Source organism: Cryptomeria japonica, chromosome 4, assembly GCF_030272615.1.
Source record: "Cryptomeria japonica chromosome 4, Sugi_1.0, whole genome shotgun sequence".
NCBI lineage: Eukaryota > Viridiplantae > Streptophyta > Pinopsida > Cupressales > Cupressaceae > Cryptomeria > Cryptomeria japonica.
In genome coordinates, this window is record NC_081408.1 from 527,454,299 (window position 1) to 527,474,579 (window position 20,281).

Sequence of the window (20,281 nt, forward strand, 5' to 3'; positions counted from 1 at the left end):
GCTGTCCTTTTCAGTGTTCCTGTCCCTCTCCCACTTCCGCATTATGGGGAGGTTTATCCTATTGGTTCTACTGCTTCCGTGGTTTGATTGATCAGCTCTTCAGGCTTTGGTTTCTCATGCCATATGTATCTTCGATTTCAGTTGTTTTTGCCTTGTTTGCCTCCTAATTCGAGTAGTGTCATTTGAGGGCACTCATACAGATTACAGTCTTCTCTACCTGGTCATGTTCTATTTCAGTGGAGGTTCTCCAGATCAGCAGTTATTCTTCGACAGAGTTTGCAGGTTCTTCATGCTTCAGTGGTATTCTTTTTTATCTCTTTTTGGAGTAGAGTTTTGTTCCCACGTGGTTTTCTCTATTTCTCCAGTTCATAGAGATTTCATTGTATTTGGGTACCTAATCAGGCCTTGTTGTCGAGACCCATCTTTATTGCTTTCAGTAGTTGTTCTAGGTTTTAGCTTCTCCCTAAGTCTAGCTTAAGGGGGGGTGTTAGAGTATTCAGGTATTTAATTGATTAATTAAACAATATTTGTTTAATTATTTAAGTTCCCTTTATCTCTTTTACACTTAAGCTAACTTTAGGTGCATATAATTAATTATTTTAATTAATTATTATGTGCAAACCTAGGTTTTCCCTTTTAGGGTTTCTTGACCTATTAAAGGTTGAGTTCTTTCTTTTCATTGTATGAAGAAATATTATTATTGACAATACATTTTGGAGATTATTGAGCTCTCATCTTTTGGAGCATATTTTTCCTGTATATTATTTCCTTCTGTGATTTGCTTCATTGCTTCTCCTTGTAACAGGTTTTTCAGCTTGCAGAGATTATTTGGGCTCCTGTGGTGTTGTATTTCCTCAACTCCTATAAAAAACGTAGGGAATAAGAAACATAAATCATGTAAGCATGGAGCACTAGAGATAGAGAAAGCACATTTAATAATAAAATGTAAAGTGAAATGACAATGTAAAAGCCACAACAAGCATTGCATAAGAAAAAAGGCCTAAGTGTGAGACCGTATACAAAAAAAAAAATTGATATAATAATATATGAGTAAAGTATCACAATATTACTTTAAGTCACACCCATAATTATTCTTCCCAATGGATATTCAAGAAGGCTAGTGGACAAACATTCCAATTTTATTCAAGGTTTCTAATGTTTCAAATTTAGGAATTTCTTAGGACAATCATGAAAATTAAAATGAACATAAAAACAAATTATGTATAAAGATCTTTACAAAAATGTTTTTCAATGGGACAATCTGTCCCAATCATGAAAGTTGGAGACTCAAAACTATGAACTCAAGGTGTCTTAAATTTGAAGAAACTCTAACAAGAAGTGTTATAACTTGTGGATAATCAATGTAAGTCACTAGATAATCGAGCCTAAAAATGAGAAAGAACTTGAAATCAATACTCTTACCTACAATTACAACTCCATCAACATTTGTAGTTTCATTTATTCGTATGATCTCTTCTTTTCATCATGTTGTACATTTAAATCTATTTTTTTAATAAATTTCCTCAAGTGGTGAGAAAATCACTCTTATATGAGATGATGTATATTATGGTGTTCAAAACCATTGCTTTATTCTCCTAAAGCCAACATTTACAACCAAGACAAGGAGAACAAATAAGGGGTGGGAGTCATCCACAAAGAATGAATGGTTTGAAACTAAATGATAGTTGAGGGCACCTCCTATACTCCATTAGGTTGTTAAACATAAGACAATTTCCCTAAGGCCTTGACAAAATAATTATAGAGAAAATGCAATATTATAGCTTAGGCCTTGACTAACCATGCCCTATGGTAGCCATGAATTGAGTTTAGAGACCTTGCATTAGCAAATAAAAAGTAGATTTTAAAACATATCATAATATGTAAATAATTTTATATCACTAGAAATAGATCCTCTTTGAAGTTAAAAATACAATTTAGGCACCTCCCAAACATGATCCTCTAAGTATTTGATTAGCTAGAGGCTCACATATGATTTGACACCTATGAAATCACTAGATCATTAAAGATGGCAAGATAAAAATTATAAACTGAAATTGAGAATGAAAACAATTTTAAAGATTGTTTATGCAACTACAAAATACATGTGTAGCAAAATTAGTCACCAGTATTCCAATTTAAACACTTTTTCCCTACTGCACTCTAAGCACATTACTTTAACATTCTAAATAGGGCCATTACATACCTTTGCATCTTTTACCATGGTGTAATTGTTTATGTTACTACTTTTATAATGAAAAATTCAATAATGTGTCATTAGGTGAAATATTTTTGTGTTACTAGTTTCAATAATGTTAGATAGCTTGTGAAGTTTCAACTTGCCCTCATCCCCCTATACCTTATCTTTCTCATTGTAACAAAATTTTCTCAATTATATGATATCTCATGTGGTGCATAAGGATTCATTCATTATTGATGATAAATCATTATACATAGAGTTTACAATAAGGCAAGCCAAACACTGACCAACAACTAATTACACCATAATTATATACATTTATAATTTGGTTAGAGGAGATCAAAATCAACAAGAATGTGACACATGGATTGATTTTAATTGTTCAAATACTAAGTCCCAATCAAATTTGATCATCACTTTGCAACAACTACTCAATGATGACAATGAATTCAAGAAAGACATGTAAAACAAAACAACCAAATGACACTAACTCCTAAAGCACAGTCTACTTGAAGCCCATACTACCAGTAGTCTAAGAAAACTTAAAATGAAGTGACTCCTTGAATTTTCAAGCTTCAAATTAGATTCATAGTCTATCTAGAATTCGATTAATCCAAAATATATCATGATAGATTATATAATAGTCAAAATCGCCAAACATTCAAAATAATCCATTTTATATACATCTCATGAAAAATTACACCATACTTTATTAAACAACATCAACTACCTCCAATCCATTAACAAGATTTTAGAAAGAAACAATATATAACATTTATAAAGCTCCTACTCTATCATCTTAAAGGTATGACTTATAAAATTCTCATTTTATAAGTTTCGATGAGAAGAGATTACAAAGTTAAAGCCTTCTCAGGACCACCCACAAAGTGGTTTCCAATTATACTCACTCTATCTTAGCTTGTTATTGAAAACCCATAGCCTGCGAGAATGGAAGGGGGTAATAATTTTGTAGTCTTCCTACATTATTTGACAACCTCTATAGGCCCACCAAGCTAATTCAGACTTGGGCAGCCAAAACTTAATGATGGTCATCATTCATTGCTATGTCAGCTAGAAAAAATTTCATATGCAGACCTCTGTCTGGTACATTGAGCATTAACTTAAAATCTCTAGAGAGAGCTATAGCAATCTTGAGAGTGAGCCACAATCCCATTTTGGTGAAAAGTTTGAGTTTATATTATAATAGAATGTCCGACTCCCTCATTCCAGCAAAACTTTCTTGCATTATGCTCCACAATATCAGTGCAGGTTGTGTTGAATGAAAGATAGTTAATTGATATTTTTGAAGATGAGAAGGGAGAGGATTCAGTAGTTGAGCATATTTTAATAGTTGTCATATAATTTGCTGATTAATTTCTAATATTTTTAATATTAAAGTACTAGTAATTGTGACTTTAAACTTGTTAGTGTTGATTATGAGTACTAATAATTGAATGAAATGTATTCTCACATCAATGTATCAATAAAACATGACTTAGTGTATAATTATGGGTCTACCTTTGTTTTGAGTCATTTATGATACCTCAACAAAAAGCATACTGATGTGGCATCGTATTTGATGATGTGGATCTAAACATTTGTAATAAGTAGGGGACATTCCAGCTTTGTAAAAAAAAGGGAGAAATTTGAAATTGTCAAGTAGGATTTTGAGAGACACATAGTTAGGGTGCTCAACTAATGGATCCTGTCCCCTACTTAATTTGGTATAAGAGAATGTAGATAAAGGATTATAAACCTAATTAAAGTGATGTCATTGTTTGTCATCAATGATCTCTCTAGATTTATGTAATATTGATTAATTAATACTTATAGTGACATTTGTTGCAGGTGTAATGGATGTGTTCATAAGAAATTCAAGATCATAGATAGATAGATAGATAAATAGATAGATAGATTGATAGATAGATAGATAGATAGATAGATAGATAGAGTTATTATTCTCCATTAAAGATTATAAAAAAATTTATTTTAGTTTAATATTATTTAATATGTGCACATCTTTTATTTTAATTTATTTTAGAATTTCATTCTTAGACTTGGATCTAGCTTGGTTATTCAAGCCAAAGGATTGGATGTACATGTTGTTGGCAATTGACACTCAATTGGTTGGTTTCACTATGTTGTCATTCATGGCAACATGGTATCCTGTTCCAACTTCATGTTTTGGTACGGTGGTGTACCGACAGGCACTTCCCTGACAGACACTTCACCGGCACCGGCACCGGCCTCAAGAGGATAGAAGGATTTCTTTGGTTACCGGCAATGCAGGCCGACATGGTTTTGAATATGGTTATCGGTATTGGGGGTGGACATCTCTTGGATCCGGCATCGACAATTGGTTTTGATATTCATGTATTTATGTTATCTAGCCGACATGTAATTTGTTGTTGTATATATCTTTGTAAGCTGACATAAGGCATGATAAGTTGTATAGAGTATATAGGTCAATTGGATTAGATCATTTTGATATCATCATAGTAATAAAAATTTAATGGAATGTGTGGATGTGATATGATGTGAAATATATCAGTGAGATCATGTATGTGAGGATATTCATGTAAAGGTTATTCCGGTAAAGGGTTTAGGGTTTCAAACCGAAACAGACAAATCTTAACCCGAACTGTATTCTGGCATAGAAGATGCTATCTTAGTAGTTCACTCGCTTCTCTAGATTGTAGTCTGGATGTAGATGTAGTCAACGAGGCTCCTTTTGTGATTGAGCAGTGTGCTCTAGGCTGTAAGCCTTCCAGCAAGTGCAGGCCCCTTATATTTTGTAATATCTCTTCATATGGCCAGTGAATTGATATTGTGGGTCACAAATCCCACCGTGGTTTTTCCTCTTTGAGGATTTCCACATATAATTTTGTGTGTTATGGTTCTCATTTATGTGATTGGCTTATTGGTTGCTTTGCTTTTTTCAATTTTGTATGTGCCGGTATACCGGTTGGTGTATGCATGTTTTAATAAGGCTAAAATTGTTCTTTCTGGTATAACGCTGATTCACCACCCCCCCCCCTCCACCCCCTCTTAGTGTTATTGGATTCCTTGCACCTCGGAGGAAGTTTAACAGCTTGAGGAGGATCCTAAATGAGGAATCCATGGATATGGGCTTGGAGAAGCAACTTGAGATTACACTTGAAGATTAATTATGTTTTTTACTAGTCCGAGTACAAATTCATATGAATATATAGAAGGTAATGGTTGTTGAGATAGTGTATGAGAAAGAAAGAGAAATGAACATATTAAGGTTACAACACTTTGCAGGTTCAAGAAAGAACGATAGAAATTTACAAAAAAATCCTCTAGTATCAAAATCTTTTATTAATGCAATTTTATACTCACCATGTACTTTATCTTATTTTAATAATTAGATTATCCTAAATTAGATTAATGATTTACTTAACTATTTTGAATAATTAATAAATTACAAATATGTAAAAGGTCAAAGCAACCATGCTATCATTTCTAACCATTTATTTTAGTCAATCACATCTAAGGACAATTTAATATAACTAAGAGATTCATCCTTTCACTTGTATGGGGTGAAGATTGCAAATATTATCATATTTTACTTGTTAATATCCATTTGCAAATCTTACTCAATAATTGAAATATAATAATGTTATTTCTTTTCTTTGTCGTCAAGTGTTTTAGCATCCCAATATTTTAGTTGGGTTATCAATCACCTAAGTCTTCAAAGGACTTTTACTCCCTTCAAAAATCAATTTCTTTTGATTAAGGATATGATAAGAATAACTTGAAAAATGATTAAGAATATCATAAAAATAGCTTGAAAAATAACTATTAACTCTATCATCCTATTAATCTTTCTATTCTAATTGCTCTCTATCATCCTGATGTTGGATCATAGAGTGATCTGAAATGTTGATGCAAAAAAACTTCACACAATCAAATTCAAAAGCATTGATTTCGACTATTAACTCGTTAAATTTCTTTTTCTATCAATAATTTTCTAATAAAATAGACAAATTTTAAGAACAAATAAAAACTCTCATTTATTCTTCATTTAACATGGTTGCTCATCTTCATCAATGCTTTAACCTTTTCCTTCTGTCAACTATTAACTTTTTCCTTCTATCAACTATAAACATTCTTAAACTAACAATTGCATCTTTGTTTGATAAGCAATCAACTAACTTGTAATGCTTTACGCTATCTAGCTATAGAGACATGCAATAAGACCGAAATAAGTTCTTTCAAATAACACGCATTTTTGTATTATTAAATCAAACCACTATATTGATTAAAATCATAAATAATTTTATAGGTTTAAATGAAGTCTAAAGGTTGTGCTGGATGGATTGGCTTACCATAAATGGAACAACTGCTAAATTCCATAAACACAACATTTAAGACAATCGTTAAATTTATTCTATCGTCATTTTTTTAATCACCCTGCCATAAATGAAACTAGTATTAAATTTATGTTGATGAACGTTTTTATAGAGAAGACATGACAAGCTAACTCACATTGAGCTATTGTCACATTCAATGCTCTATGCTTGGATCATATAAGAATAAATGTCACTCCCAAATTCATTATATTCTCTGACCATTTTGCATCTATGTTATTTTGTATTAAAAATAGGTCTTGTTAGTGGTGTATGTTTTTGATAAATAAAGTAGCGTTAACTAGGGCGTTGACCCTTTACAAAGCCAACAAACTATCAAAATTAAATAGACCAAGCAGGGGTGTAAACCCCAAACAAACAAAGTTAGACAGGCCAAACAAACCCACCTATCAAACCATCAACAAACCAACCCAACTCAAGAGTGGGGAGAATCCACAACTTGACGAAGGGGGGGCTGGGGAAGGGGGGTAGATTTTCCCTTCCGCCTGCGACAAACAACCGTCCAGGAAACACTATCATTAGGAATATTCATAGACAAATCAGGAGGGGGAGACCCCCGCAGAGTCACTACCAGACTGCTACAGCAGAACACCAGCAGACTGTTGTTGCAGAACAACAAAAGACTACTACTGAAGAAGAACAGAATTGTCAGGAGCATAGCAAAGCTGGGGATCAGGAGCAATAGATGTAGGAGCCAAGGGGACAGAAGAGTCTACAACAGTAGTAACCTCAGCAAAGGCATCATCAATAGTAAGGGGCACCTCATCTCGAGAGGATTCAATCCAGATAGAGTCAAAAGCATTAATTATCAAGTGGTCTTCAGTAGCATCCTTCCACCAAGTACCAACGCCTCTACGGCAAGAGAGAGAGTAGTTTGAAGCTAAGTGACCCATTGAGAAGCACCTTCGACGGCGAAAGGGGAGGCCCTCATAATCCAATGGTTGATTCCATAGTCTATCCCCAACCATAAGAACCACATCCCTGGGGAGGGCCAGAGCGATGAATAATGATGAACAACTAATATCCTAATCGGTACTGAGAGGGGGGTGAATCAGTACAGACAAAAACTTGCTTCAATACTTTGACACTCTCTTAACACAGATAACCGATTATCTATACCACTGTACTTAACCATAGCAATACCAGTTAAACAGAAATGCACCAGACATCTAAACTGGTTAACCAAAAGTACTTTAACAGATCTCAAATCTTGATAGCTACTTTACCAGTTTAGTCATGCATGAGTAGCATCAATAATACCACAATCATTTAGCACTGCATGCATATTCAACTTTAATAAAAAACTACTCAATCATCACATGAAAACTCACAACCCATAACACACAGATTTTTCACATGGAAACCCAAATGAGAAAACCCCGGTGGGGATGAATACCCACAAGCTTGTTTTGAACTCTTTTGAAGTCCGCTCTATTAGGAGCCTAGTCCGGTTAAAGACTTTACAATAAGGTTCTGTTAGGAACCAATCCTGTTAGAGATCACCCGGTTAAGGGATGGCTATAAACTCTGTTAAAGGTTGAAACCCTGTTAAAGTTTACCTTGCTAGAGGATTTAAAGAACTCAATGAACTTGAGTCACCTGGTTAGAGGATTTGCAACAAGCCTATTAAAGCTACCCGGTCAAGGGATTTTTCTTATGTTGAAATGGTTAGAAGTCAACAAGTAAAGCTCTGATCTGATAATAGCACTACTTGCTAAGGCAGATCCTTTTCAGCTCCTCTCCTTTGTAATCACACTCTACAGATTCCACACTCTGGTTTGGCAAGTATCTCAACATTTGGACACACACACAACTTTTGCCAACCCAAACAATAACAAACATCATCGACCTTATAGACAATAATTAGCTTGGTAGCATAAACCCTAAACCCTAAACATTTTAGGTTTACAATTACAAGCAATCCAATCCTAACCGTCCAAACATATTGCATAGAGTGAAACGATCTAAAATAGATCTCAAGTTATTATGCATCGTCCAATCTTCACCGCATCTGGAAATCAATAACCCATCACACGCACTTCACACATCGCTCAGAACATCATGCATTCCTGAGGTAGGCATTCAATGCATTTGATCTTCACGCGCAAGATCCTCAAGGAAATCCTTCACATGAACATAACTAACATGGCATCTCATTCCTTATCCTTATCATTCACAAAACACCATCGATTGCACCGCACAGGCCATACCGGAAACCCTAGAACTGAATAGAGACTACCAAACGGTAGTCACACTTAGTGAACCCTGACACCAGTCCACTTCATCTCGATTGACCTATAACCGCTTGCAATCTTCATATTGGTGCATATCAATTCACCTACTTGAGCATATATTGACATCAATGACAACATACATTGTCACCACTTCATCATATGCCAACACAAAGATATGTCAACATAAATTAATAGGCGAGCAAAGGTAGAATGACCCATGGAATTTGTGGCATCGTAAACCTTCAAGAAGCCACCAATGGAGTTATCGATGTCCTTGAAGCAAGAAGGCTCCCAGAAATGGAGGGGGAGATTGGGGAGGCAAACCCAAACCGAATGAATAGATAGAGATTCAGTAAGGGGGTTGAAGAAAGAAGACCAAGGCTTAATAGAGAGAGAGTGATCCCCCCAAGACCACAACTTTCCCAGAACCAAATCACGGTCAAGAGTAGAGGTAAAAGAAGTAATGAAAAGTCCTTTAGCATAAGGGAAAAGCTCAATGCCATAAGCAACTAAAGGCTTCCAAGAATCACTCACCTAATGATGAAGGTTTGGAAGAGAAGTCCAAAACCCAACAAATCTGTAGACCAAAGCACTGTGTTGGTAGAAATCGATATTCTCCACAACCTCGTGGCCATATACCACAATAGGGGAAGTCTTGGCACAAGGAAGAGGATGAACCCCCTTGGAAGGATGGGCAGCAGATATGGCCACACGAGCAAAGCTATGGTTCCGAGAAAAAGAAGTTCTATGCAGAACATTAGCACCCGCAAGAGGGTCATCGGGAGCACCACCAATTTGAGGAGATTCCCTATTAACATGAGCATCAGCAGTAGCAAGGGCATCCAAATCCAAAACCGAATCAAGGACACCAGTCGTGGGAGAACCAGCACAACCCACCACTAGGGGAGCATCATGCATAGAACGCTCAACAGAAAGGGGAGGGGAGGCAACGGTAAAGGGTGCAAAGTAGCCCTTACCACTACCCACAACAAGAGCGACATCCCTAGAAGTTGTACCATTCACAATGGTAGGGATACGGGAGTTTGAAAATGCCTGGGTGGGAGACATCTTTAAGTTTTTAAGCTTAATTTCAATATGGTTTTGATTTAGTGGTGTATGTTAAAATCATTTTAACTTTTAATTTAAATTATAAAAAGGTTGATCAATTCATATGAAGGCTTTGTTAAAAATATAGTTTAGTCATTAAAGTTGTGCTTGTTGGTCTATTAGACAAGTTGAATAAGTGGATCAATTTCTATAAATAAATTAAATGTTAAACATTTAAAGCACAATTAGGTTTTGATGGTTTTAAACTCAGTCTTATAAGAGTAACAAAGGGGGGAGAGTGGTAGTAGATACTATTCTTAGTTTTTTGAATGGCATTGGTAAGGGTGCCCATTGACATCACACTACAAGCTTGGTACTATTTGTTAAACTTATAAAAATATTGTAAACAATATGTTGTGACTTTATTATTATTCTAGAGGACATGAATAAGGATGGATGGAGATCAGTTATTTATGACCCTCTCAAAAACTCATATGAAACCCTTACACCCATCCCACCTCAAGTGTTTTAATTTTCATATTACTTACACTTTATTCCAATATATCCCACATTTGTTGTCACAAGGTTCGGTTACAAACATGATGATTGCTATGTTGGTGAAACTATTTTATCTACAATTTTCCTTTTGGCATTCCCTTACCATTCTTAAAGAAACAAGTTAAAGTATATTTTGTCCAAATTAAAAATAAATTTTAAGGCTTTCTATTTATAATTTTTTAAGTTTAATTTGAAGAAATATTTGTTATAATTCATGTAGGTAGATGGATAAGTGGTGGTCATATCCCTAATGGATTCCACAATTTCTCCTATGTAGCAAACTTAGATGAAGGCCTTAGATGAACCACAATTTCTGCATTGTGGTTCCTGATCTCCCTAGTATTGTTTGTTAACTGGAGTGTTGTATGGAAGATTAAGTGGTTGTCTAGCCGACCTAGAGTATGTGTCTATATCTTGTGGTTTGTGCCAAAATGATGATGTGTGTCAAAGTGTTTTGGGTCCTATTTATCTTTTGGTTTGTGTCACAGTTACTTTCCCTCCACCGCGAAAGTTATTGGGTCGACCTTTTGGTTGTCGCACATGTTTTCATGTCTACATATTTCATCTTGGCTGACTAGGAGAAGGTTGGACCAACTAGAAATATCTATATCATGCACCCTATGCAACAAATACACTATCACATTTAGGATGTGTTTCTGACCCAGTTGTAACTAGTGAAAATTATGTTGAATTCTCAATTCTGAGAATTAAAATAGATCACCAATATTTGTTACTATTAAACTTGATGAGAAGACCCTTTTTCACATGGTTGGTCAATTTTTTGGCTCTAATAATAGGACAATTATTAAGTTTATTTACTTACGTTGGACCAAATCAAGTAAATCCTAATCTTGAATACTCACTTAGAAAGGAGATTGTCACAAGAATCATTGTTAAGACAATATTAAAATGGGAATCTTTATTTTGCCCACAATTACTATATGATAATAATCTCCAAGACTAGAACATACTACACAAATTTCAGATTCTTGCCAAATGGAAACCATTAACTTGGGAATAGGTATTTGATCATGGAGAATTGAAACCACAAGTACCATTACCATCGTCTAGCTCATCGGCAAGTAATGATGAATATCATGTCTATAGTGACTAAAAGGTTCTTGTTGAAAGGGAACATTTGTACAAGGATAGTCAATGTTTGTGGTTTATGGCCTATATACATCCTTTTTAGGTAACCGATTTACCTGATATCCTTAGTCAGATTCCCTTTTACTATCTATACCGATCACCTATCTACTATAAATAATCCCTTGTGGAATCATTGTGGGCATCAAGAGTCTAGAGTCATCATAGGTTATAAGTTTTTTGAGTCTTTTGTGTCATGGTCTTATGTGTTAGTCCCACTTTGGAAGATGTATTGTGATATCTTTTGGGCCTAGTTGAACTTGGCTTTGATCTACAATATGCTATTTGGCCAGTTGATATGATGTTACATATTTTATATATGCTAGTTTAGGGCTGACATAATCAGTGTTTTGACAGCTTTGAGAGGATATTAATGAAAGATAAAATCATGGGAAATTGTGTTGTTGTTGTGTGTTGTATGGATGTGTGTGAGAAAATGTCTAATTCTTATTAGAGGCAATGAGCCAAAGGTATCTACATTTGAGTAGATCCAAAACTGTGTTGGAGGTAGTGAGCCAAAAGTAGCTAATGTGGTCAAATTATGTTTTTGTGGTGGAATTCAATTGATTATTCATATCAATATGAGGTTGAAGCCTCCTTGTATAAGCGTTGTATTCATCAAGGAGTAATGACATTCCTTTCGTTGAAACCCTAAAACAAAGTTTTAATCCTATTTTATTATTGTGAGGCTAGATTTGGATAGTAGATCCAAGCAGCTTGCTCACCATGGTTTTTTCCTTGTTGGGGTTTCCATGTAAATCTAGTGTCTCTTGTGCAATTATGGTATTATGTTTCATTGTTACTAATCTATTTTTAAATAAGGGTTTTAAGTTTATGTTGGAGAAAGTTTTATTGAATACTAATTCACCCCCCTCTCAGTACTTCGATAAATTTAACACAACATAAATGGTTTGTTCAAATATGATCTTGTGTTATGATAACAACGCCAATGCATCTAGAATAGGAAACCATGACTGCATATGAAAATAATATTTTGTTAGAATCATGAATAGTGATGTAAGAGCACTTAAAACAGAGCTAGAGTTCATGTTTCACAAAATAAGAATAGGATAATGCTATAGAAGGTGGCACAAGGCACTCCAAGAAATTAATTGAAGTTATTTTTGTATATGCTACTATAAGTAATGAGATTCTAGCTATAGTACAAACATGTATTTATAGTAGCTATGTGAAGGTTGTAACTATTGATTTGTAGTGTGTGGTAATGACTACATACACAAGGTGACTATCCATTCGGAGACATCATACTTGATGATATGAATGGTGTACTAACATGTCATATTATTGTTGAATTGTAATTTCATGACTCTTAATATTCCTCTAGTTGGCTGAAAAATTAGACAATTGATATTCCCATGAGTGTGTGTGTGTACGTATACATATACATACATGCATACATACATACATACATATATACATACATGCATGCATGCATACATATATATACATACACACACACACACGCATATACATACACACATATATACATACATATATATATATATATATACATACATACATATATATATACACATATCTACACACACACACATACACACACACATATATACATATACATATATATGTATATGTGTATGTGTATGTACATATATATATACACATATACATATACATATGTATGTATACATGTATATATGTATATGTATATGTGTGTGTAACGCCCTCGGCTATGAGGCCCAAAGGACTTAAACAAAATAAACAACAAAAATACGAATATTTTTTTTATTTTTTTTATAAAAGAATTAAGTCATACAATGCAAGAAATATCATGATGATACAATATAAAGATATAACAAACATATCATATCTAACAAGAGTCCTCAAGGCCCCACAACGATGATACTCAAAATAACATAACCATACATACAAGATCAAATGAAACTTTTATAAATATGATTACATTGTCCTTTACAAGGTACATGATTCATAATGCATTGCCATGAGAATATACATATAATCTTCATTTATATTACAAGGTATCCATAAGGATATAAATCACCATGAGTACAACAATAAAATGAGTACAAAATTTGGAACATGATGAAGGTCTTCAATCTTCTCACGAGCCATCACGATCAGGATGCAAGTCGAACTAAAACCCAATGGGTGTGAATAGAACTCCACCCAACCATATGGTACCATTAGTTCCACCCCCCGTGCTAGGAGGTATCAGTCAAACCCAAGAGATGAAGGGAAGAACAAGATGATACAAGGACTCACACAAGTATTACAAGGCTACAATCACAAGAAACCCACCAGACTAGATCGTAGGAATTCACAAGTACAACAACCAACTTCCAGAGGCCCAAGCAATACACAGAAGGACAAAACCAAGAGAAACCACTGGGTATGAAATTGGGAAGAGTGTCATCACTAGGTTGTCATGAGTTACCCTAGTAGTTCTTCACTAGGTCCCGACCCCATTCCTAGGTTATCCTAGTGACCTCTCCTGACCCTCGGCCCCCATACAAACTCTAGTGGACCACACCAACCTTTCGTAGGGACAAGATTGGTGAACGCCATTCCAGGCCTTCTCAGCTTACCCTGAACCTATACAAGTGTTCGGAAGTAAGAGAGGCAACAAAATTAATCTTTATTAATGTAAGCTATCTACCCACCCCAATTAATTATTTTATGTTATCACTTGATTACAAACTTTCATTGAGTTACCTTGGCGACCACTTTGGGTCCCGACCCCCATTGAAAGCCACTCCCCCAAGAATTGCACCTAGGAATCCAAACAACACCTAATAAACAAATTGGAAGTCACAAGATGGTAAAAACCCCAATTACCATAGCAAGGCTTGACTCACTTGATAGAATAAGATAACATACATGAAGTATCCAAAGTAGGCTAGGAAACACCATCTAGCTTCAAAAACATACAAGGCTTGAACTTTAATCCAACAAAGGAGAATCATAACTATACAAAAAAGAATCCAAAAAATCCCTCCCGTAGACTCTAGAAACCAATAACATAGATCAACTCATCTGAATATCCTCACAAGGACAAAAATATCCAATAGCAAAAATAAACTATCCTCATGCCAAGGATAAAAGAATTCAATACAAATTTACTAAGAAGACACACAATAACACTTTATGATAAAACATCATTAACTAACATTTCAATGTGGAATTAATTATAGTAACATATTTCATTATTACCATTATGCTTAACATGAATAAAAGAAACTATGATTGTTGAGGCAGTGGGTCTTCCGATGGACGGTATCAAGTTCTATAGGGACAAAAAGGTTTTAGACACTGCTGTGAAGAAATTTTTGAAGGATGACAAGGAGAAAGCTATACTGGTGAAGGGAAGCCATACCTACTTCTCGCCAAAGGTAATTAAGTTAATTTGGTGAAGGGTTTTGCTTTCTATAATGGAATTTATCACTCTCGATGGTAGATATACTAGGGTTTACAACTACCATTTAGTCTTGCTAAATCACTTTAGGTATAAAGATAAAATTTCTATTCCATATTATCTTTTATGCACCCTTAATGTTGGGATCAAGGATGCAATATTCAACCCCAATATCAACCCAGCAATGCATGAAGGTTTGATGGTGATTCTGTATAATCACATCAAGAACACTACAGTCCATCTGAATATAGTTGAGTTCTTCAAGTCGGAAGAGGATCTCGATGATGAGGATGATGAGGATGGCGAAGGCTAGGACGACCCCCAAATTGTTGGTTCAAGCAGGAAAAATAGAAAAACAGAGCATGGGAAATAGAATAAAGGGTTGACCAAAAAGAAGCAGAGAGGGGAGGATGAGGATAGCTAGTATGATGAGGATAATGAGATCGATAACAACATGGATACAGAAAGTGAGGAGGTCCAAACCATCGTGAGCCAGAAGCAGAAAAGGAAGACTCCTAAAACTAAGGAGGTGGGAACCAAGAATCAATCGACTCTCACGACTGAATTTAAGGATAAGGGCCTCATGGCGGAGGATACTGCCATAAGAGAAACTCAGAGATCCGATGTCAGGGAGGTGGGACATGAAGTGAATCTTGAGACTGCTGGTGACAAGACCCAGGAAGAGAATCACCTAGATATTGACCTATGTATCAATAATGGCATGGATAGCTTCAAAAAGGTGCTCCTCTGGATGCAAAATGAAATTACTAACATTAAAACCAAGCAAGCCCAGGAAGCAGAAAAAATTGAGACTTTAGAAGCTTTAGGCTTGGGTAAATTCAATTCCCTCCCAGATTGTCTCCGCAAGCTTACCAAAGCTATTAGTAATGCAGAGGAGATCATCAATGCTAATCAAAATATCTTTCTTAGCCTGGAGAATAGAGCAGGGGCCACTAAAAAAAGACTTGATGGAGTTGAGAACATGCTCAAAAGGATTAGTGAGCAAAGTCATAAGATTCTTAAGGTCGCCTCGGTTAGTATGAAGGCTCTAATCAGTAGCTTGAGAACAACCATGGGGAAAAGGCTTCAGTGGCCATCATTGAAGTAAAGGAAGATACCCCAGAGGATAAGGAGACTGGGCTTGGGAGAAGAACGCAGGCGAGCACTAGAATGATGCAAATCCATAGCAAGGAAATTGAGGAAATCAAGCGAGCGGGTGATAATATGGAAACTTGGAGCTGGAAGCTGTTAAAATGCTTCAGAACTTAACATAAAGTTGGGCTATTTTTGTCGGTCCTTTTGGTTTTTGATTAGTTGTCTCTAGTTTGCTAGTGTTTTGCTCGTCAGTCATTTTCTAAATGGTATTGTCTTTTGCGTTTTGTTGCGCTTTAATGTATATCTTTTGATCTTTTGGTTGTAATGGGTTTCAGGGGCCCATCAAAACCTATTTTCCCTTATTCAAAAACATGAATGAAAGAACCCAAAGTATACAGTGTATATATATATATATATATATATATATATATATATATATATATATATATATATATATATATATATATATATATAATTTGCAAATAATCAACAGAGAATAGTCATCGAACAATAAAAAAGTAAATCATATACTCTACTATATATATATATATATATAAAATAATATTATTAAGTTACTGGCCAAACTAAATTTTAAATTGCATAGTGCATTAAATGAGTGTGAAGGTCGAACACGGCAAAGCCGAGAAGGAATGTCGTGGGGTTTGATCCATTGCAGTGGGAAGGTTTCCCCCCACCTCCACAGCCATGGGGAGGTTCCCCACCGTAGTGGGTAGAGCCACCCATAGTAGTGGGTGGGGATCCCCACCATGAGCTCTCCCACGGCTGTGGGAAGAGCTCCCCACAGTCGTGGGTTAGCCCACGGTTGTGGGTCAAGCCCACAATTGCCCCAACAAAACAACGAAAAAATAAATAAAATACACAGGGCTTATTAAAAAAACATTAAATCATATATATATATATATCCAAACATCCAACCAAAGCTCACAGAAACTAAAATTACATTCACGGGGAAGAATAGATTTCTTCTTCTCAGGCCATGAATCTAGGAGTACTATTTTTGCCAATAATTTCATAATCAAATCCCATAATTTTTTGATTTCTTAAAACAAGACCAATAAAAAATTTACAATCAAGATTTCATAAAACAAATTTTTTCCAAAAATCCAATTTTTACCCCAGAATTTGATATTTGAAAATCTATTACCCCAATTCTTTTCCCAATTTTATTTTAAACAAGAATAATTAAAAAAATAACCAAAACAAGTCATGGAAAGAAAACTTTTTCAGATATTCATTAAACCCCCAAATTTTTATAATCTAAAAATTGTAACCCCAAATAAACAATTAAACAACAAGTTGATTTCCTTCAACTAGGAACGAATTTTACATGCATGAAAATAAAGAAGTCAAGAAATCCTACCTCTATTCACTAACTGGACAATCCCATAGAGGTGGAAGCAATATCCTTCTAGCAAATTCCCGGCTACACAAGGCTTAGCCAAATAGTTTCAATCCAGCAAATTAGATCAATCTTCCATTACCCATTTCTCCATTTTCATTTTAATTTCTTTGTTAAACTCTAATATTTTCCCAAATCCCATATCATTTCCCCATAACCAAAGAATTTTTTCCATGCACAGAGCTTTCACTTCACGACAAGAACCTCTACCATATTCACCCGAAAAAGCAGAATGAAATAATTTCCCAAATGTAACTGCCCAATGCATGCGAGAACTCCAAATTAATTAAGTTCATTAATTTCTTTTGGTAACTCCCCTCATGCAAAAATCATTTGAAAATAATAAATAAAAATTACTTTAAAAAAAAAAAACTCCTTTAGCACCTTTAAATTACCAAATTAAATGTCCAATTTAATTAATCAAGGATAAAATAAATTTAATCATTTACCCAATAACATTAATTTGATTTAGTCTTTCACAAATTCAATTTTATTAATTAAATAATTGATCAAAAATATTCAAGTACCATTTGTTTATAAAATTAATCTTTTCGCAAAAATATTTAATTAAACATCAACCAAACTCTAAGATGACGGGCTGCAAACTAAGATAGCACAAAGTCAAAAGGACATGTCCGGCAATTACAAAGCTAACATCAACCACAAGGATACCTGACAGGAGACTCATTCCATAGGAACAATGGTTATGTTTAGGATTTGACTGATACTCCAAATTTTCCACATTTCCATTGGGTTGTAAAGCATGCTCAGACCTGAAGATTCAGGTGTAGTCGATGCTTGATGCCTGCAGCTGTATAAGAAAACTATCGAACATGTACATATAAACCATATAACAACATACCATGAAAAGAGAATGGAGGCGACGTAGATTGCCCATAGAGAGGTGCGACACTTTTCCCTTTCACCCAAGCACATCAAAGATAAAACACAGTGTATGGTCAGAACAAATAATCATCGATAAACATAATAATAAAATCCTAACATCACATATATTAACCATCTCAATGATTATCTAACTATTAGAGTATAGATAACATCAAGTAATCATATCATAGACAACAGTAAGAAAATCACCATTATTCCAACAATCCACATAGCATAGAGCATATATGTCACATATATATCCAAAAAACATAGACACACATCATATCCAAATCAGAATCGACCAACACAAAAAAGGGGTCGAAACCACACAAAAAGCTCAAAACCGCAAAGTTTGACAAGACAAAAGAGAGAGGGCACTACATCCTCCCCCCTAGTATCAGTCTTACTCCTGGAAGCCTACAAAGAGATACAGATAGAGCTCACGCATACGAGAAGGCTCCTCCCAAGTAGTAGATGGCTTATCATTAGAATCGCATTGAACCCTGACCTACTCAATATCTCTACCTCTGAGAACTCGATGCCTATGCTCCAAAATGCCCACAGGCTTGAGAGCTAACTCCTCGTCCTCGACCTAACGACTCCACCACAATACTCTGATGTTCTGCTTGGTGATTGTCAACCACTGCATGAATCCTGTGGCTCCTACCAACATCTCCAACTATAGGCTCTAAAGTAGCTGGCCTATAGTCGGATCCCTGCGTACCCTTCTGAGGGCAATATCTAGCAATGTGACCCTACTGACCACACGAAAAGCATCTTGTACTATGGCTAAAACTACCACCGCTAGTGAGTGCACTCGACTACTGATGGCCTCCACGACTATATGTTGATTGTGTGTTGTGAGAAGGTTGTTCATTGTGGTCATGCTTGTTCCTCCCAATTCTTGTTCTTCCTTGACTGAGAGCCATCGCCTTGCTGATAAAAAGAGTCCTTACGCTTAGACTGATGTTGTTGTTGACCACGGAATGATCCCCCTCCCTACGTTTGACCTGCTCTAGAACCCTGCCCGCCAGCGGATGCATTACCAGTCTACACTTCAAAGTGACAAGCTTAGGTCGAGAATTAAACACATGCAAAAGACTACAAGCAATAATGAACCCAAGATCACCCAGAGAACCTAGTGTTTGAACATGGGCTCTAATACCAAGTGTAACGCCCCCTCTATGAGGCCTAGAGGACATAAACAAAATAAACAACAAAAATGCGAATATTTTTTTTTTATAAAAGAACTAAGCCATACAATGCATGGAATAACATGATGATACAAGATAAAGATATAACAAATATATAATATATCTAACAAGAGTCCTCAAGGCCCCACAATGATGATACTCAAAATAACATAACCATACATACAAGATCAAACGAAACTTTTATAAATATGATTACACTGTCCTTTACAAGGTACATAATTCATAATACATTTCCATGAGAATATACATATGATCTTCATTTACATTACGAGGTATCCATAAGGATATAAATTGCCATGAGTACAACAATGAAATGAGTACAAAATTTGAAACATGATGAAGGTCTTCAATCTTCTCACGAGCCATCACAATCAGGATGCAAGTCAAACCAAAACCCAATGGGTGTGAATAGCACTCCACCCAACCATATGGTACAATCGGGTCCACCACCTGTGATAGGAGGTATTAGCCAAACCCAGGAGATGAAGGGAAGAACAAGATGATACAAGGACTCACACGAGGCTCACAAGGCTACAATCACAAGAAACCCACCAGACAAGATCATAGGAATTCACAAGTACAACAACCAGCTTTCAGAGGCCCAAGCAATATACAGAAGGACAAAACCAAGATAAACCACTAGGTATGCAATTGGGAAGAGTGTCATCACTAGGTTGTC